The sequence below is a fragment of the Lissotriton vulgaris genome, unplaced genomic scaffold, assembly GCF_964263255.1.
Source record: "Lissotriton vulgaris unplaced genomic scaffold, aLisVul1.2 SCAFFOLD_907, whole genome shotgun sequence".
In the NCBI taxonomy this organism is placed as follows: domain Eukaryota; kingdom Metazoa; phylum Chordata; class Amphibia; order Caudata; family Salamandridae; genus Lissotriton; species Lissotriton vulgaris.
In genome coordinates this window covers 449,617-471,123 of record NW_028242560.1, presented here as the reverse complement: position 1 = coordinate 471,123, position 21,507 = coordinate 449,617, and the positions used below count along the sequence as shown (strand labels likewise).

Below are 21,507 nucleotides of genomic sequence, written 5' to 3'. Positions count from 1 at the left end.
GGACCTGCTTCGCCTGTCCATCAGGCCCCCGATTCACCTGCAACAACACCCGAACCTCTTAACGATGTCCGGAGGCCAGGTACACCACCCGAACCTCCGTTCGCTCAACTTATCGGCCTGGCTCCTGAGCACCGAGAGTTCGGAGACCTAGAGATCCCGCAGGACTGCAGGGCAGTACTAGCCAAGGCGAGGGCGGGCAGCACGAACAAAACCTACTCGCTGAAGTGGAAAAGGTTCTGCCTGTGGTGTTCGGAACACGACTTGCACCCCCTCCGGGTCACCCCGGTGCAGCTGCTACCGTACCTTCTCCACCTGGCTCAATCGGGGCTGGCTCACGCCTCCATTAAGGTTCATCTGGCTGCGATTTCAAGATTCACCAGGACCCCATCTGGACCCTCCCTATGGTCCAGTCGACTGATAAAGCAATTTCTGAAAGGGCTCTACAGATCCTTTCCGAGGCCTCGGAAAGTCCCTCCAACCTGGCAGTTGAACTTGGTGCTCAACCAACTCATGAAACACCCATTCGAGCCCATACACCGGGCCTCACTCAAACACCTTTCCTGGAAAACGGCACTCCTGCTAGCCCTGACGTCAGCCAGACGAGTCAGCGAACTTCAGGCGCTGTCTATTCAGGAACCGTATCTCCAATTCAGGCACGACCGGGTGGTACTCAGGCCCAACCCTAAATTCATCCCTAAGGTGCCGTCGGACTTTCACCTGAACGAACCAATTGTCCTCAAGTCGTTCTTTGCGAACCCTTCCACGGCGGCGGAAAGGGCGCTGCATTCCTTGGACCTTAAAAGGTGTCTCAAATTCTACTTGGACAGGACCAAAGACGTCAGAAAGTCTTCTCAACTCTTTGTAGCCTACAGCAACCCACGCATGGGGTTGCCCCTGACGAAACAGAGCATCTCCCGCTGGATTTCTTCAGCGATTGCTTTCTGCCATGATCAGGCCGGACGGCCTTTGACGGACCGGGTGGCTGCCCACTCTACCAGAGCGATGTCAACGTCAGCGGCGCTCTTCGCTGGAGTGACGATCCTGGACATCTGCAGAGCGGCGACCTGGAAGTCCCCGCACACCTTCTCCAGACACTACTGCCTGGACATCGAACTGCAGAAGGACGCTGCAGTGGGACAAGCGGTGCTGCGCCATCTCTTCCAATAAGGTGAGCCTTACCTCGTCCCGCCATCCAGGTATGCACATTCTTCATGGTCTTGTTTATCTCTGCTATATGCATGACTGTATATTACCATGTTTCTCTCACAGTGTCTGTGATTTATACAGGCCTGCTGATTGTAGGAATGTGCTTTACCACTATGCATGTGTAACTGCTAACTACTCTGATTCAGGCATGTGAATCTATGAAAGACACCCAAATACTGGATAAGAAATGCGTTACTTACCTGTAACAGCAGTTATCCAGTATTGGTGTCTTTCATAGATTCACATGCACCCCTCCCGCCTCCCCGGTAAGGACTCACGTACCTCTATGTTTACAGTGCGACACCCTAGCTGGGTGCGTACGAAAATCTGAGGGACTGAGGCTCCTCCCGGGAAGGTTCTAGAGGGAGGTCGGAGCTGATTGGCTAACGATGAGAGTTCAGTCCTTTTTTACATAAGGACGTGGAAAGGCCCCAAAGGGGAGGCCCTTCGGCCTATATTCTCTATGTATGTCCTTAGGACATTACTTTTTTATGTACCGGAGGCTCCCGTCTCGGCGACGGGGAATGATTCAGGCATGTGAATCTATGAAAGACACCAATACTGGATAACTGCTGTTACAGGTAAGTAACGCATTTCTTATAAATGGCAGCCCTTCCCTCCCTGTCCTTGAGGCAGGAAGGACTGACAACCTGATTATTAATGGCAAGCCTCTGCTTCCTGTCCTTGAGGCAGAAGAGGACTGACACCCTGATTGTTAATGGCAAGCCTCCGCTCCCTGTCCTTGAGGCAGGGAAGGACTGGCACCCTGATTATTAATGGCGAGCCTCTGCTCCCTGTCCTTGATGCAAGGAAGGACTGATACCCTGATCATTATTGGCGAGCCTCCACTCCCTGTCCTTGATGCAGGGAAGGACTGACACCTTGATTATTATTGATGAGCCTCCGCTCCCTGTCCTTGAGGCAGGAAGGACTGACTCCCTGATTATTAATGGCGAGCCTCTGCTCCCTGTCCTTGATGCAAGGAAGGACTGACACCCTGATCATTAATGGCGGGCCTCCACTCCCGGTCCTTGATGCAGGGAAGGACTGACACCCTGATTATTATTGACGAGCCTCCGCTCCCTGTCCTTGAGGCAGGGAAGGACTTTCACCCTGATTGTTAATGGCAAGCCTTTGCTCCCTGTCCTTGATGCAGGAAAGATTGACACCCTGATCATTAATGTCGAGCCTCCACTCCCGGTCCTTGATGCAGGGAAGGACTGACACCCTGATTATTATTGACGAGCCTCCGCTCCCTGTCCTTGAGGCAGGGAAGGACTTTCACCCTGATTGTTAATGGCAAGCCTCTGCTCCCTGTCCTTGGGGCAGGGAAGGACTGACACCCTGATTATTAATGGCGAGCCTCTGCTCCCTGTCCTTGAGGCAGAAGAGGACTGACACCCTGATTATTAATGGTGAGCCTCTGCTCCCTGTCCTTGAGGCAGAAGAGGACTGACACACTGATTATTAATGGCGAGCCTCCGCTCCCTGTCCTTGAGGCAGCAATGGACTGACACCCTGATTATTAATGGCGAGCCTTCGCTCCCTGTCCTTGATGCAGGGAAGGACTGACACCCTGATTATTAATGGCGAGCCTCCGCTCCCTGTCCTTGAGGCAGGGAAGGACTGACACCCTGATTATTAATGGCGAGCCTCCGCTCCCTGTCCTTGAGGCAGGGAAGTACTGACACCCTGATTATTAATGGCGAGCCTTCGTTCCCTGTCCTTGACGCAGGGAGGACTGACACCCTGATTATTAATAGCGAGCCTCCGCTCCCTTCTTGAGGCAGGGGAGGACTGACACCCTGATTATTAATGGCGAGCCTCCGCTCCCTTCTTGAGGCAGAAGAGGACTGACACCCTGATTATTGATGGCGAGCCTCCGCACCCTGTCCTTGATGCAAGGAAGGACTGACACCCAGATTATTAATGGCGAGCCTCCGCTCCCTGTCATTGATGCAGGAAGGATTGATACCCTGATTAATACTGGCAAGCCTCCTGTCCCTTCTTGAGGCAGTGAAGGACTGACACCCAGATTATTAATGGCACCCCTCTGCTCTCTGTCCTTGAGGCAGGGGAGGACTGACATCCCGATTATTAATGACGAGCCTTCGCTCTCTGTCCTTGATGCAAGGAGGACTGACACCCTGATTATCAATGGCGAGCCTAAGCTCCCTGTCCTTGATGCAAGGAGGACTGACACCCTGATTATTAATGGCGAGCCTCCTCTCCCTGTCCTTGAGGCAGGGAAGGACTGACACGCTGATTATTAATGGCGAGCCTCCGCTCCCTGTCCTTGATGCAATGAAGGACTGACACCCTGATTATTAATGGCGAGCCTCCGCTCCCTGTCCTTGAGGCAGGGAATGACTGACACCCTGATTATTAATGGCGAGCCTCCGCTCCCTGTCCTTGATGCAATGAAGGACTGACACCCTGATTATTAATGGCGAGCCTCCACTCCCTGTCCTTGAGGCAAGGAGGACTGACACTGATTATTAATGGCGAGCCTCCGCTCCCTGTCCTTGAAGCAGGGAGGACTGACACCCTGATTATTAATGACGAGCCTCCGCTCCCTGTCCTTGAGGCAGGAAGGACTGACACCCTGATTATTAATGGCGAGCCTATGCTCCCTGTCCTTGATGCAGCAGATGACTGACACCCTGATTATTAATGGCAGCCCTTCGCTCCCTGTCCTTGAGGCAGGGAAGGACTGACACCCTGAATATTAATGGTGAGCCTCCGCTCCTGTCCTTGAGGCAGGGAACGACTGACACCCTGATTATTAATGGCGAGCCTCCGCTCCCTGTCCTTGATGCAATGAAGGACTGACACCCTGATTATTAATGGCGAGCCTCCACTCCCTGTCCTTGAGGCAAGGAGGACTGACACTGATTATTAATGGCGAGCCTCCCCTCCCTGTCCTTGAAGCAGGGAGGACTGACACCCTGATTATTAATGACGAGCCTCCGCTCCCTGTCCTTGAGGCAGGAAGGACTGACACCCTGATTATTAATGGCGAGCCTCCGCTCCCTGTCCTTGATGCAGCAGATGACTGACACCCTGATTATTAATGGCAGCCCTTCGCTCGCTGTCCTTGAGGCAGGGAAGGACTGACACCCTGATTATTAATGGTGAGCCTCCGCTCCTGTCCTTGAGGCAGGGAAGGACTGACACCCTGATTATTAATGGCGAGCCTCCGCTTCCTGTCCTTGAGGCAGGAAGGACTGACACGCTGAATATTAATGGCGAGCCTCCGCTCCCTGTCCTTGATGCAATGAAGGACTGACACCCTGATTATTAATGGCGAGCCTCCGCTCCCTGTCCTTGATGCAATGAAGGACTGACACCCTGATTATTAATGGCGAGCCTCCACTCCCTGTCCTTGAGGCAAGGAGGACTGACACTGATTATTAATGGCGAGCCTCCGCTCCCTGTCCTTGAAGCAGGGAGGACTGACACCCTGATTATTAATGACGAGCCTCCGCTCCCTGTCCTTGAGGCAGGAAGGACTGACACCCTGATTATTAATGGCGAGCCTATGCTCCCTGTCCTTGATGCAGCAGATGACTGACACCCTGATTATTAATGGCAGCCCTTCGCTCCCTGTCCTTGAGGCAGGGAAGGACTGACACCCTGAATATTAATGGTGAGCCTCCGCTCCTGTCCTTGAGGCAGGGAACGACTGACACCCTGATTATTAATGGCGAGCCTCCGCTCCCTGTCCTTGATGCAATGAAGGACTGACACCCTGATTATTAATGGCGAGCCTCCACTCCCTGTCCTTGAGGCAAGGAGGACTGACACTGATTATTAATGGCGAGCCTCCCCTCCCTGTCCTTGAAGCAGGGAGGACTGACACCCTGATTATTAATGACGAGCCTCCGCTCCCTGTCCTTGAGGCAGGAAGGACTGACACCCTGATTATTAATGGCGAGCCTCCGCTCCCTGTCCTTGATGCAGCAGATGACTGACACCCTGATTATTAATGGCAGCCCTTCGCTCGCTGTCCTTGAGGCAGGGAAGGACTGACACCCTGATTATTAATGGTGAGCCTCCGCTCCTGTCCTTGAGGCAGGGAAGGACTGACACCCTGATTATTAATGGCGAGCCTCCGCTTCCTGTCCTTGAGGCAGGAAGGACTGACACGCTGAATATTAATGGCGAGCCTCCGCTCCCTGTCCTTGATGCAATGAAGGACTGACACCCTGATTATTAATGGCGAGCCTCCGCTCCCTGTCCTTGATGCAATGAAGGACTGACACCCTGATTATTAATGGCGAGCCTCCGCTCCCTGTCCTTGAGGCAGGGAACGACTGACACCCTGATTATTAATTTTTTTTTTTTTTTTTAAGACGTTTATTATTGTTCAAAGGTGCAGTACATATAGCAAAGCCTACAACCCTGCGGGCCGGCTGCAACAAGGCAATGGATCTTGAGGGTAAGGGTTTACAGGGGAAGGTTCTCCATTGCACCTTACTTGTCTTAGGTGAACTAGTCTTCAGGTCTTGTGGTCTTATCACACTTGGTCAGCACACAATTAGTTCTGTAAATGACGTCTTATTTTTCATTTTTCCTATAAGTAAACCGTTAACTCTGCAAACAAAACAGAACAATTCGTTTCGGTGTGTCCCATTATTTTTTTTGTAGCTGAGCTGCCTCGTGCCCTTCCGGTGTGCACGGCACCAAAACCCACTGAACGGAGCAGTGATCACTGAGGGCGTGTCAGTGAAGTAGGGGGCTAGTGGTGCGTGTGCAATGTTTGCCTTAGACCTGATGCAGGACAGCCTTAGTGTGCAGTAGGTCCTCGCTGGTTGTCGGTCTAGTGTGTGGTGCGCTTAGCAGACGGATGGTGTAGTCTAGCTGCGGTTTCAGAAGATGCTGCCCGCGCCCGGTCTCGCGGCCGGGCACGTGGCCAGTTGCATCCTTCTAATGTGGCGTGGAAGGGGGTTATGGCTACAGTTGGAAAGCGGGAGTCCGAAACCGTAAACATGGGAATACGTGAGGGGTGAGGGGGGGGGGGGGGGGGGGGAAGTGTACTCGTGAGATCGGTGTCAGAAGGGAGGTGCTGGGGGCAGGTTTTGATTCGACGCAGGTTTAGAGAGCCCTCGTGTGGGTGGCTGGCTGTGTCAATGGCCTGCGAGCCTGAGGGCTGGCTGGCACGCTCGGGTGGGGTGGGGGAGGAGGTGATGTGTAGCCCTGTCTACTGTGCTGCCACCCCTGTGGTGCCCGCCCATCTTAGCGGTCTCTATGCGAGCCCTCTGGCCGTGCCCTCCCCCTGTAGGGACCCCAGGATATCATCCCAGAGCTGTGCGATCGGGAACTGCCTCAAGCCCGCAATCTCCTCCCGGCGTAGCGCCGTGCCTTCTGCTCTAGCCCAGTTTATGAAGGATGCATACCAGTGTGCGGGGGTTGGTGGTTCCCTTCTCTTCCAGTGCCTAGTGAGCAGTCGTTTGGCTGTGACGAGGCCCAGATCCCAGAACTGAGCTTGCGTTTTATTTAGTTTAGTCCTCTTGTATAGCCCAAGTACACATGCCTCCCACGTGTGAGGTAACCCCGGGCCTGTGCTGTGTGTCAGTAGAGATGTCACCTCTCCCCAGTATGTGGCCAGAGATGGGCAGTGCCAGAGCATATGCAAGATGTCTGCGCCGAGCAGGTCGCATCTGGGGCAGGCGGCGGTGTTGGTCGTGAAGTACCTATTGATTCTGTCTGGCGATAAGTACGCCTGGTGCAGTATGTACAACTGAATGGTTCGGAAGCGGGAGTTGCGTGGGATGTTCACAGGGCTGGCCAGAACCAGGTTCCATTCCTTATCCGTCCAGTCCCTCCCGCGGTGGGCTGCCCATTTGTCCCTGATCTGTTGTGTGGGTCTTTGTGTGTGCATGAGGAGTGCCTGTGCCAGCCAGTGTATAATGTGTGAGCCTCTGCCCATAACATGCAGGTACTGTATTAGGTGATGAACCGGCGGCTCCTCCTGGATATCCCCCCAGGACTCTGTATACGCCCGCAGTACAGACGCGTGAAGCAGGAATTGCCCCGCCGGCAGACCCGTGCCCTCCGACAATTCCGCGAATGGGAGCAGGGCTCCGTCCGCATACAGGTCGCTCATGGTCTCCACTCCAGCTGCAGTCCAGTGCTCCAGATTACGTGGTGTCACCATCCCACCCCTCCGGGGGGTGCCCATCAGGGGGAGGGCAGGGGCATACGGCTTAACATTCTGCATCAGTTTCAGGCTACGGATGAAGCATTTATGGGCCACAGCCACGTGTAATGGTAGAGGGCGGGTCCCTTGGTCAGTGGGTGAAACTAGGCGCATATCTGTGGGTGAGTCCACTGGTGATCTGCGGTGGCCGTGTCGTCGAGATGTGAGCCGCTGAGCCAGTACGTCACCCATTGTAGCTGCGCAGCCAGGTAATATAGCTCCATGTTGGGGACTGCCAGCCCTCCCTCCGAAGTCGGGGAGTACAGCTTCGCCAGGGCCACGCGGGGGCGTCCTGCGTTCCAGATCAAGCCACGGAGCATTGATTCCAGGTCGCGAAATATCCTTGTGGGAACATACAGTGGGATATTTGCTAAGTGGTATAGTAGCCTGGGCAGAGCTATCATTTTGGATAGTGCGATCCTACTGGGCACATTCAATGGCAGAGTCTTCCAGAAGGCCATCTGGGCTCGCAACGAGGAGATAGCGCGCACCAGGTTGCCCTCCATTATGCTCTGCGCGTCCCTGTAGATGTATAACCCGAGGTATTTGAACGTGGTCGGGTACCATGCGAGCTGGGTGCCTCCAAGGTGTACATCGCACTCCCCCAGGTCCGGGCTGAACGAGTATACTCCGGACTTGGTCCAGTTGACCTTGAGACCCGACACTTCCTCAAAGGTCCGGAAAATGTCCGACAGCGCGCCGGGTACCGCGGTAAGGTCCCGCACATAAAGCAGCAGGTCGTCTGCGTAAAGCGAGACTGTGTGTACTCCATCAGCCAGCGGGATCCCCCATTCCGCTCCCCTGTCCCGTAGTAGAGCCGCCAGGGGTTCAATGGCCAGAGAGAAAAGGAGGGGTGACAGGGGGCAGCCCTGTCGGGTGCCTCTGTGTACCCACCCACCATCTCCGAGAGCAGCCTGCCCGTCCTCACACGGACGCTGGGCCTCTGGTAAAGTAGTCCAACCATGTCTGCGAAGGCATCGCCTACGCCGAATCTGTCCAGCACCGCCCCTAGATAGGGCCACTCCACGGAGTCAAAAGCCTTCTCAAGGTCTAAGACTAGACACCCCGATCTCGGCCAGTGCAGCGTGGCTTCTTCCTGTACTCGGAAGAGGCGGCGCAGGTTACGAGAAGTGCTCCTTGCCGGCATAAACCTTTCTGGTCGTCATGTACCAGGGTCGGGACCTCTAGGGCCAAGCGCCGGGCCAACAGCGAGGTGAAGATTTTATAGTCGATATTCAACATGGCTAATGGCCTGTAGGACCCCATGCATGTGCCATCCCTGCCTGGCTTCAATAGTGAGACCAGGTTGGCTTCATTGAGCGAGTCCGGGAGCGCCGAGTCCTCGATCGCGGTGTTATACACCTTGAGCATCTCCGGGATCAGCGTGTCTGAACATGCCTTAAAGAATTCGGCAGGTAGGCCATCCGGGCCGGGGGATTTGCCATTGGACAGAGCGAAAATGGCCTCGCGCATTTCCTCCTGGGTGAATGGTGCTCCTAGATCCCCCTGTTGCGCGCCCGTGAGGGAAGGCAGTTGAATGCCTACAAGGTAATCCGCAATGGATGCCGAGGAGACCCTCAGTTGTGATTTGTATAGGGCCTGGTAGTGCCCCACAAATGCTTGATGTATCTTGCTTTGTGTGTGCACTATCTCTCCCTCAGCTGTGCGAATGGCGGACACTGGCTCCGTGCGGTTCTCCTGTCTGACTAGCCAGGCCAGTAATCTCCCGGGTTTGTCGCTGTGCTGGTGCACTCGCGCCGAGTGGGCCGCGAAATTAATGTGCCTTAGTCGTTCCAGCAATGCTGCATGTTCCGCTCGGGCCTCTTTTAGCCGGTCTCCCGTTCCACCCACCGCTTCCTGTTCCCAGCGGAGTAGGTCCGCTTCCACCCTGCGTAAATCTGCCTCTAAGTTCTTCTGCATGTTCCCCTGTGCGCCTAGACAGTGTCCCCGTATCACCACCTTGAAGGCGTCCCATTCTACTCTTGGGGAGGACGCTGTGCCCGAGTTGTCTATGAAGTATTGTGCTACGCAGGCCTGCAGGGAGTCTCTAAAGGGGGCGTCCAGTAGCAAAGCAGGTTGTAATCGCCATGTGGGGATGGGCGGGTGTGGGCGTTCCCAAGCCATGTGCAGCGTGTGCGGGTTGTGATCCGAGTGTGTCCGGCCAAGGTATTGAGAGTCAGTTATGTGTGGTAGTATTTCCGTTGACACCATGTATCTGTCAAGGCGGACGTGTAACGCGTGCGCCCCTGAATAGTAAGAGTATATCCTGGTGTCGGGGTTGTGCGCGCGCCATGCATCTTTCAGGTCCCACTGTGCCGCCCACTGTGTGAGTGCCCTCGTGGCTCCCAAGGACGTTGCGTCCGGCCTGGGAGGGACCGAGCGGTCCATCACAGGGTCCAGCACTGTGTTGTAGTCCCCCCCCAGTATCCAGGGGACGCCGTGCCAGGGCGCCAGCTTCTCCGAGATGCATGTCAGGAAGCCTCCCTGGTCCGTGTTTGGAGAGTAAACGGACGCCAGGACTACTGGATGCCCGTCTATGCGGCCCTTCACCAGGACATACCTCCCCTCCGGGTCCGTGAGAACATCTGACACTGTGAAGGGAGTGCCCGGTCTTACCCACAGTAGCGCCCCACGGGCAAACGAGGAGTATTCTGTGGCATACAGTTGTCCCCTCCATCTGCGCCGCAGCGCTGCCACCTCTGCCCCACATAAGTGTGTTTCTTGCAGGAGTGCAATTTGCACCTGTTGTCTTTTCAGGTAGGAGTATATTTGATATCTACGCGCAGGTGTGTGCATGCCTCTGATATTCCAAGTGCATATCTTTATCGCAGTCATTCTAGCAGTGTGTACTCCTCCCCATCATGTCTACGAACAGCAGCTCCACCAAGGACCCTTGCATCATTTTCCCCAGCTTTCCCGCACCCACCCCCCACAGTACACTCCGCAATATTCAGGAAGACATTAGGAAGGGGGAAAACAAAGAACAACAATAACCAACTGTGGGTGAACCCCACTAAAATACCAAAAGGGCAGTGGCGAAACGGGCCACCGTCCATATTCTCGATTGAGAGGGACAACCTTTCTAGTCTAAGGGGTGTCGTGCGCTAAGCACGGTCTCGGCAAATAAGATGTTCAGTCAGTTAAGGGGATCAAGATCCGTCCCTGAGCCTTCTGAAATAGGCAACTGGTAGCCACCGTCTGCGACCGGTGTGTGGCGCCACTCTGCCCGTAGGGGGCCCCGCTCATGCCGGTCCCGGCAGGAGGGGGGCACGTTGAGATGCGATGTGTACCCTAAGCCTCTGCCTAGAGGGGTTCCCCCCCCACCTGGGCCTGCACTCAGAGGCGGTTAAGGATGAGTACGGGCCAAAAGACAGCCCCGCCCCCACCATCCCCACCGACCACCAGTGTCACAAAGGCAGTACTCACTGTTCCAGAAGTCCATTGTCCAATCGGCAGGTAGGGGGGAGAGAGGACGCCCCCAGCAGTGTCGGGCAGCAGCCGCGCCTCAGCGTTCAGTCAGCTTCTGCCGCCTCCCCCCCGCCATGGCAAAAACTTCACAAATTTCTCTTGTGGAGTCAGTGAATCAGGTCAGCAGTTTGCGGTGTGACGACTGGCAGGTCCACTGAGATCTGTGAGTTCGGGATCCCATATATGGCCTCATCCTCATCGCTGGGTGCTGCTTGCTGGCCGTCCTCGAGGGTCGTCTCCTGGGAAGGTGGGTTGCTCAGCTGGGAAACCCTCCGGAGTGCATCGCGTTGTTCCTGGAGCATCTGGTCCATCGGGGGAGAGTGTCGCGACCCCTCCTCCATCCGTTGGGACTGCTGTGTTTTGTGTCTGCGGCGGCGCCGTGGCCCGCGTGATCTGGGCCTCGTCTCACCTCCTCGAGGCTGTCTGGGTGCCGTGTCCGTGCCCCTGTCTAACCACTCACTGACCTCCTCGGGGGTGCTGAAGAAGTAGGTATTGTCCCCCGCCACCACTCTCAGTTTTGCTGGGAAGAGCAGGGAGTATTTAAGGCCTGCGGTGCGTAGCCTCCGCTTTACTTCCATGAAGTCGTGTTTTGGCGTTGCACCTGGATGGTGTAGTCAAGAAAGAACATGATCGCTGCATTGTCTATGCGGATTTTGCCCAGTCGTCTGGCCTCCCGCAGCACCGCGTCCCGGTCCCTATAATTCAGTATCTTGAAGAGCAGTGGTCTCGGGTTAGCGCCGGTGGTGTAGGGTCTCGTTGGCACTCGGTGTGCACGTTCCACTACGAAGTGGGGCGATAGTGTGCCTTCGGGTAGCAGGGTCCTAAGCCAATCTTCCACGTGCTGAGCTGGGTGGTTCCCTTCCCATTTTTCTGGGACCCCCACGAGTCTGATGTTGTTGCGTCTCGCCCTCCCTTCCGCATCCTCGGCCCTGTCTTCTAGGAACTCCACCCTGTTCAGGAGGTCGTGCACCTGCCTGTCTGTCTGAGTAACCTTGGGCTCAATCTCCTTCACCGCACCCTCCAGGGTCTTGGTCCGGTCGGAGAGTTTCCTGTGATCGTCCCGTAGGAGGGTCAGGTCCACAGCAACACCATCTGATTTGGACTCCAGGGAGGTTCTGGTCTGCTGGAGTGATTGTTCCATGCGTTCCACGGCCGCCAGCACGCTGTCCAGTCTCGTAGCTAATTGTTCGGTGGCCATTTTATTTAGTAGCTTGTCTGTTTTCCCCTTTGGTGCGGCCCCACCAGTCCCGGTGCGGGTCCGCACCCCTCCGGACATGTGCAGGGGCGCCCGTCTAGCAAAGTCCTCACCTGTGCCACTCCGGCGGCACCCCCGGGATCACGCCCCCTCTGGGCGGGGGGCCCGGTGGTCAGCAGCCGGTCGCGGCCGTCGTCGTCGTGTCCGGGGGGGGGGTCCTTCAGGCGAGTCTTCACCCTCTCTCAGCACGGCTCCGCCGCGCCCCCCCAGTTGCAGTGGGGGCCGGGGTGGCGAGCGCGGCGCGTGGCTCCAAGGGGTCCGGGCGTCGTGTGCAGAGCTGGCCACCAGGTCCGGTCCGGGTTTCAGCGTCCCGTGCGCCGCACCGTCCCCCAGGCAGTCACCACCTCCGTGGGGGGGGGCCCGCAGGCAGGCTCGGCGTGAAATGCACCTCCGTGTGCCCCCGGCACAGGGGGGGCGGTCAGTTCGTCCCCGGCAGTGGTGTGTCGACCAGGCCGGGGGGCCGGGCTGCCCCTCTGTGGGTCTCGGGCCCGCGGCGCCAGGCTTGGGGGGCGGCCGCTTCGCGCGGGCTCCTCCGCGTCGGTAGGCGCGAGAGGGACTCACCGGGTGGTTCTGGGTTCAGCGTGGCATCCCGGGGAAGGGCCCCCGCCAGTCGGGCCGCTACCTCTCCGACGCCTCTCCGGGATCGATCTCCGCACCTCGGCTGCTCCAGGTACGCCGCCAGGGAGCCCAGCGAGGTCTCTCCACTCGCGGGGCAGCAGTCGCGCGACGGCCGCAATATGGGCGGTGGGCGCCCGTTCTCCTCTCTGTCCGGGCCTGTCGCTGGTGTCCTGTAGCGAGGCGGGGCGATTTCTGAGCTACCGGTGGTCGCTCCCGGTGCGGCGGCTGCCGGCCTGGGGGCCCTGGTCAGTGTGGTGCGGCCTGCCGGTTGGGGCCTGTGTGCTGGGCCCAAGCCTCGGTCTCCCTTGGTTGCCCCGCCGGCCGGGAGGCAGCAGGTCCCGCAGGAGGGCCGCAGGATAGGTCGGGGTCGGCCCCGTCGGGGTCACGAGTCGAAAGTCAGCCAGATTGCCGTTGAGAGCTTCGGAGAGGTCCGCCTGCAGTTTTGGGCGGCTACGATGAAATTTGGCGGAGAATCGGCTCAGGGAAGGGGAGCTTAGCACGGAGCTCTACCCTAGTGCGTCCTCCGCCATTGCGTGCTTAGCCACGCCCCCCTGACACCCTGATTATTAATGGCGGGCCTCCGCTCCCTGTCCTTGATGCAATGAAGGACTGACACCCTGATTATTAATGGCGAGCCTCCACTCCCTGTCCTTGAGGCAAGGAGGACTGACACTGATTATTAATGGCGAGCCTCCGCTCCCTGTCCTTGAAGCAGGGAGGACTGACACCCTGATTATTAATGATGAGCCTCCGCTCCCTGTCCTTGAGGCAGGAAGGACTGACACCCTGATCATTAATGGCGAGCCTCCACTCCCGGTCCTTGATGCAGGGAAGGACTGACACCCTGATTATTATTGACGAGCCTCCGCTCCCTGTCCTTGAGGCAGGGAAGGACTTTCACCCTGATTGTTAATGGCAAGCCTTTGCTCCCTGTCCTTGATGCAGGAAAGATTGACACCCTGATCATTAATGTCAAGCCTCCGCTCCCTGTCCTTGAGGCAGGGAAGGACTGACACCCTGATTATTATTAACGAGCCTCCGCTCCCTGTCCTTGAGGCAGGGAAGGACTTTCACCCTGATTGTTAATGGCAAGCCTCTGCTCCCTGTCCTTGAGGCAGGGAAGGACTGACACCCTGATTATTAATGGCGAGCCTCTGCTCCCTGTCCTTGAGGCAGAAGAGGACTGACACCCTGATTATTAATGGTGAGCCTCTGCTCCCTGTCCTTGAGGCAGAAGAGGACTGACACACTGATTATTAATGGCGAGCCTCCGCTCCCTGTCCTTGAGGCAGCAGAGGACTGACACCCTGATTAATAATGGCGAGCCTTCGCTCCCTGTCCTTGATGCAGGGAAGGACTGACACCCTGATTATTAATGGCGAGCCTCCGCTCCCTGTCCTTGAGGCAGGGAGGACTGACACCCTGATTATTAATAGCGAGCCTCCGCTCCCTTCTTGAGGCAGGGGAGGACTGACACCCTGATTATTAATGGCGAGCCTCCGCTTCCTTCTTGAGGCAGAAGAGAACTGACACCCTGATTATTGATGGCGAGCCTCCGCTCCCTGTCCTTGATGCAAGGAAGGACTGACACCCAGATTATTAATGGCGAGCCTCCGCTCCCTGTCATTGATGCAGGAAGGATTGATACCCTGATTAATAATGGCAAGCCTCCGCTCCCTTCTTGAGGCAGTGAAGGACTGACACCCAGATTATTAATGGGACCCCTCTGCTCTCTGTCCTTGAGGGAGGGGAGGACTGACGTCCCGATTATTAATGACGAGCCTTCGCTCCCTGTCCTTGATGCAAGGAGGACTGACACCCTGATTATTAATGGCGAGCCTAAGCTCCCTGTCCTTGATGCAAGGAGGACTGACACCATGATTATTAATGGCGAGCCTCCGCTCCCTGTCCTTGAGGCAGGTAAGGACTGATACCCTGATTATAATTGGCGAGCCTCCACTCCCTGTCCTTGAAGCAGGGAAGGACTGACACCCTGATTAATAATGGCGAGCCTCCGCTCCTGTCCTTGAGACAGGAAAGGACTGACACCCTGATTATTAATGGCGAGCCTCCGCTCCCTGTCCTTGAGGTAGGGAACGACTGACACCCTGATTATTAATGGCGAGCCTCCGCTCCCTGTCCTTGATGCAGCAGATGACTGACACCCTGATTATTAATGGCAGCCCTTCGCTCCCTGTCCTTGAGGCAGGGAAGGACTGACACCCTGATTATTAATGGTGAGCCTCCGCTCCTGTCCTTGAGGCAGGGAAGGACTGACACCCTGATTATTAATGGTGAGCCTCCGCTCCCTGTCCTTGAGGCAGGAAGGACTGACACGCTGATTATTAATGGCAAACCTCCGCTCCCTGTCCTTGATGCATTGAAGGACTGACACCCTGATTATTAATGACGAGCCTCCGCTCCCTGTCCTTGAGGCAGGGAACGACTGACACCCTGATTATTAATGGCGAGCCTCCGCTCCCTGTCCTTGATGCAGCAGATGACTGACACCCTGATTATTAATGGCAGCCCTTCGCTCCCTGTCCTTGAGGCAGGGAAGGACTGACACCCTGATTATTAATGGTGAGCCTCCGCTCCTGTCCTTGAGGCAGGGAAGGACTGACACCCTGATTATTAATGGTGAGCCTCCGCTCCCTGTCCTTGAGGCAGGAAGGACTGACACGCTGATTATTAATGGCAAACCTCCGCTCCCTGTCCTTGATGCATTGAAGGACTGACACCCTGATTATTAATGACGAGCCTCCGCTCCCTGTCCTTGAGGCAGGGAACGACTGACACCCTGAATATTAATGGCGAGCCTCCGCTCCCTGTCCTTGAGGCAGGAAGGACTGACACGCTGATTATTAATGGCGAGCCTCCGCTCCCTGTCCTTGATGCAATGAAGGACTGACACCCTGATTATTAATGGCGAGCCTCCACTCCCTGTCCTTGAGGCAAGGAGGACTGACAATGATTATTAATGGCGAGCCTCCGCTCCCTGTCCTTGAAGCAGGGAGGACTGACACCCTGATTATTAAGGACAAGCCTCCGCTCCCTGTCCTTGAGGCAGGAAGGACTGACACCCTGATTATTAATGGCGAGCCTCCGCTCCCTGTCCTTGATGCAGCAGAGCACTGACACCCTGATTATTAATGGCAGCCCTCCGCTCCCTGTCCTTGAAGCAGGGAGGAGTGACACCCTGATTATTAATGGCGAGCCTCCGCTCCCTGTCCTTGAGGCAGGGCAGGACTGACACCCTGATTATTAATGGCAGCCCTTCGCTCCCTGTCCTTGATGCAGGAAGGACTGACACCCTGATTAATAATGGCGAGCCTCCGCTCCCTGTCCTTGAAGCAGGGAGGAGTGACATCCTGATTATTAATGTCGAGCTTTCGCTCCCTGTCCTTGAGGGAGGGAAGGACTGACACCCTTGTTAATAATGGCGAGTCTCCGCTCCCTGTCCTTAAGGCAGGGAGGACTGACACCCTGATTATTAATGGCAAGCCTCTGCTCCCTGTCCTTGAAGCAGGGAGGACTGACACCCTGATTATTAATGGCAGCCCTTCGCTACCTGTCCTTGAGGCAGGGAGGACTGACACCCTGATTATAATGGCAAGCCTCCGCTCCCTGTCCTTGATGCAGGGAAGGACTGACACCCTGACTATTAATGGCGAGCATCCGCTCCCTGTCCTTGATGCAGGGAAGGACTGACACCCTTAATATTAATGGCGAGCCTCTGCTCCCTGTCCTTGATGCAGGGAAGGACTGACACCCTGATTATTAATGGCACCCCTCTGCTCTCTGTCCTTGATGCAAGGAAAGACTGACTCCCTGATTATTAATGGCAGCCCTTTGCTCCCTGTCCTTGAGGCAGGAAAGGACTGACACCCTGATTAATAATGGCGAGCCTCCGCTCCATGTCCTTGAGGTAGGAAGGACGGACACCCTGATTATTAATGGCGAGCCTCCGCTCCCTGTCCTTGAGGTAGGAAGGACGGACACCCTGATTATTAATGGCGAGCCTCCGCTCCTTGTCCTTGAGGCAGGGAGCACTGACACCCTTGTTATTAATGGCGAGCCTCCGCTCCCTGTCCTTGAGGTAGGAAGGACGGACACCCTGATTATTAATGGCGAGCCTCCGCTCCTTGTCCTTGAGGCAGGGAGCACTGACACCCTTGTTATTAATGGCGAGCCTCCGCTCCCTGTCCTTGATGCAGGAAGGAATGATACCCTGATTATTAATGGCGAGCCTCCGCTCCCTGTCCTTGAGGCAGCAGAGGACTGACACCCTTGTTATTAATGGCAGCCCTTCCCTCCCTGTCCTTGATGCAGAAGAGGACTGACACCCTTGTTATTAATGGCGAGCCTCCACTCCCTGTCCTTGATGCAAGGAAGGACTGACACCCTTGGTATTAATGGCGAGCCTCCACTCCCTTCTTGACGTAGTGAAGGACTGACACCCTGATTATTAATGGCGAGCCTCCACTCCCTGTCCTTGAGGCAGGGAAGGACTGACACCCTGATTATTAATGGCGAGCCTCTTCTCCCTCTCCTTGATGTAAGGAAGGACTGACACCCTGATTATTAATGGCGATCCTCCGCTCCCTTCTTGACGTAGTGAAGGACTGACACCCTGATCATTAATGGCGAGCCTCCGCTCCCTGTCTTTGATGCAGCAGACGACTGACACCCTGATTATTAATGACGAGCCTCCGCTCCCTGTCCTTGAGGCAGAAGAGGACTGACACCCTGATTATTAATGGCGAGCCTCCGCTCCCTGTCCTTGATGCAAGGAAGGACTGACACCCTGATTATGAATGGCGAGCCTCCACTCCCTGTCCTTGAGGCAGCGGAGGACTGACACCCTGATTATTAATGGTGAGCCTCCGCTCCCTGTCCTTGAGGCAGGAAGGACTGACACACTGATTATTAATGGCGAGCCTCCGCTCCCTGTCCTTGATGCAATGAAGGACTGACACCCTGATTATTAATGACGAGCCTCCGCTCCCTGTCCTTGAGGCAGGGAACGACTGACACCCTGATTATTAATGGCGAGCCTCCGCTCCCTGTCCTTGATGCAATGAAGGACTGACACCCTGATTATTAATGGCGAGCCTCCACTCCCTGTCCTTGAGGCAAGGCGGACTGACACTGATTATTAATGGCGAGCCTCCGCTCCCTGTCCTTGAAGCAGGGAGGACTGACACCCTGATTATTAATGACGAGCCTCCGCTCCCTGTCCTTGAGGCAGGAAGGACTGACACCCTGATTATTAATGGCGAGCCTCCGCTCCCTGTCCTTGATGCAGCAGAGGACTGACACCCTGATTATTAATGGCAGCCCTCCGCTCCCTGTCCTTGAAGCAGGGAGGAGTGACACCCTGATTATTAATGGCGAGCCTCCGCTCCCTGTCCTTGAGGCAGGGCAGGACTGACACCCTGATTATTAATGGCAGCCCTTCGCTCCCTGTCCTTGATGCAGGAAGGACTGACACCCTGATTAATAATGGCGAGCCTCCGCTCCCTGTCCTTGAAGCAGGGAGGAGTGACATCCTGATTATTAATGTCGAGCCTTCGCTCCCTGTCCTTGAGGCAGGGAAGGACTGACACCCTTGTTAATAATGGCGAGTCTCCGCTCCCTGTCCTTGAGGCAGGGAGGACTGACACCCTGATTATTAATGGCAAGCCTCTGCTCCCTGTCCTTGAAGCAGGGAGGACTGACACCCTGATTATTAATGGCAGCCCTTCGCTCCCTGTCCTTGAGGCAGGGAGGACTGTCACCCTGATTATAAAGGCAAGCCTCCGCTCCCTGTCCTTGATGCAGGGAAGGACTGACATCCTGACTATTAATGACGAGCATCCACTCCCTGTCCTTGATGCAGGGAAGGACTGACACCCTTAATATTAATGGCGAGCCTCTGCTTCCTGTCCTTGATGCAGGGAAGGACTGACACCCTGATTATTAATGGCACCCCTCTGCTCTCTGTCCTTGATGCAAGGAAAGACTGACACCCTGATTATTAATGGCAGCCCTTTGCTCCCTGTCCTTGAGGCAGGAAAGGACTGACACCCTGATTATTAATGGCGAGCCTCCGCTCCCTGTCCTTGAGGCAGGGAGCACTGACACCCTTGTTATTAATGGCGAGCCTCCGCTCCCTGTCCTTGAGGCAGGGAGGACTGACACCCTGATTATTAATGACGAGGCTTTGCTCCCTGTCCTTGAGGCAAAGAAAGACTGACACCCTGATTATTAATGGCGAGCCTCCGCTCCCTTCTTGAGGCAGGGAAGGACTGAGACCCTGATTATTAATGGCGATCCTCCGCTCCCTTCTTGAGGCAGTGAAGGACTGACACCCTTATTATTAATGGCGAGCCTCCGCTCCCTGTCCTTGATGCAGGAAGGAATGATACCCTGATTATTAATGGCGAGCCTCCGCTCCCTGTCCTTGAGGCAGCAGAGGACTGACACCCTTGTTATTAATGGCGAGCCTCCACTCCCTGTCCTTGATGCAAGGAAGGACTGACACCCTTGGTATTAATGGCGAGCCTCCACTCCCTTCTTGACGTAGTGAAGGACTGACACCCTGATCATTAATGGCGAGCCTCCGCTCCCTGTCTTTGATGCAGCAGAAGACTGACACCCTGATTATTAATGACGAGCCTCCGCTCCCTGTCCTTGAGGCAGAAGAGGACTGACACCCTGATTATTAATGGCGAGCCTCCGCTCCCTGTCCTTGATGCAAGGAAGGACTGACACCCTGATTATGAATGGCGAGCCTCCACTCCCTGTCCTTGAGGCAGCGGAGGACTGACACCCTGATTATTAATGGCGAGCCTCCGCTCCCTGTCCTTGAGGCAGGAAAGGACTGACACCCTGATTATTAATGGCGAGCCTCCACTCCCTGTCCTTGATGCAGGGAAGGACTGACACCCTGATTATTAATGGCGAGCCTCTTCTCCCTGTCCTTGAGGCAGAAGAGGACTGACACCCTTGTTATTAATGGTGAGCCTCTGCTCCCTGTCCTTGAAGCAGGAAGGACTGACACCCTGATTATTAATGGCGAGCCTCCGCTCCCTGCCCTTGAGGCAGGAAGGACTGACACCCTGATTATTATTGGCGAGCCTCCCCTCCCTGCCCTTGATGCAGGGAAGGACTGACACCCTTGTTATTAATGGCGTGTCTCCGCTCTCTGTCCTTGAGGCAGAAGAGGACTGACACCCTTGTTATTAATGGCGAGCCTCCGCTCTCTGTCCTTGAAGCAGGAAGGACTGACACCCTGATTATTAATGACGAGCATCCGCTCTCTGTCCTTAAGGCAGAAGAGGACTGACACCCTTGTTATTAATGGCGAGCCTCTGCTCCCTTTCCTTGAAGCAGGAAGGACTGACACCCTGATTATTAATGACGAGCATCCGCTCTCTGTCCTTGAGGCAGACGAGGACTGACACCCTGATTATTAATGGCGATCCTCCGCTCCCTGTCGTTAATGCAGGGAAGGACTGACACCCTAATTATTAATGGCAAGCCTCCTCTCCCTTTCCTTGAGGCAGCAGAGGACTGACACCCTGATTATGAATGACGAGCCTCCGCTCCCTGTCTTTGAGGCAGGGAAGGACTGACACCCTTGTTAATAATGGCGAGTCTCCGCTCCCTGTCCTTGAGGCAGGGAGGACTGAAACCCTGATTATTAATGACGAGCCTCTGCTCCCTGTCCTTGAGGCAGGGAAGGACTTTCACCCTTGTTATTAATGGCGAGCCTCTGCTCCCTGTCCTTGATGCAGGAAAGACTGACACCCTGATTATTAATGGCGAGCCTCTGCTCCCTGTCCTTGAGGCAGGGAAGGACTGACACCCTTGTTAATAATGGCGAGTCTCCGCTCCCTGTCCTTGAGGCAGGGAGGACTGACACCCTGATTATTAATGGCAAGCCTCTGCTCCCTGTCCTTGAGGCAGGGAGGACTGACACCCTGATTATTAATGGCAGCCCTTCGCTCCCTGTCCTTGAGGCAGGGAGGACTGACACCCTGATTATAATGGCAAGCCTCCGCTCCCTGTCCTTGATGCAGGGAAGGACTGACGCCCTGACTATTAATGGCGAGCATCCGCTCCCTGTCCTTGATGCAGGGAAGGACTGACACCCTTAATATTAATGGCGAGCCTCTGCTCCCTGTCCTTGATGCAGGGAAGGACTGACACCCTGATTATTAATGGCACCCCTCTGCTCTCTGTCCTTGATGCAAGGAAAGACTGACTCCCTGATTATTAATGGCAGCCCTTTGCTCCCTGTCCTTGAGGCAGGAAAGGACTGACACCCTGATTATTAATGGCGAGCCTGCGCTCCATGTCCTTGAGGCAGCAGAGGACTAATACCCTGATTATTAATGGCGAGCCTCCGCCCCCTGTCCTTGAGGTAGGAAGGACGGACACCCTGATTATTAATGGCGAGCCTCCGCTCCTTGTCCTTGAGGCAGGGAGCACTGACACCCTTGTTATTAATGGCGAGCCTCCGCTCCCTGTCCTTGAGGCAGGGAGGACTGACACCATGATTATTAATGACGAGCCTCTGCTCCCTGTCCTTGAGGCAAAGAAAGACTGACACCCTGATTATTAATGGCGAGCCTCCGCTCCCTTCTTGAGGCAGGGAAGGACTGAGACCCTGATTATTAATGGCGATCCTCCGCTCCCTTCTTGAGGCAGTGAAGGACTGACACCCTTATTATTAATGGCGAGCCTCCGCTTCCTGTCCTTGATGCAGGAA

The 21,507-nt window shown here is 55.6% G+C and overlaps 1 protein-coding gene across 2 annotated transcripts in view; it reads left to right on the top strand.

The window, feature by feature from the left end:
* Positions 1-21,507, top strand: part of LOC147668910 (uncharacterized) — a 436,976-nt gene that overhangs the window by 302,943 nt on the left and 112,526 nt on the right. The window lies entirely within an intron of this gene.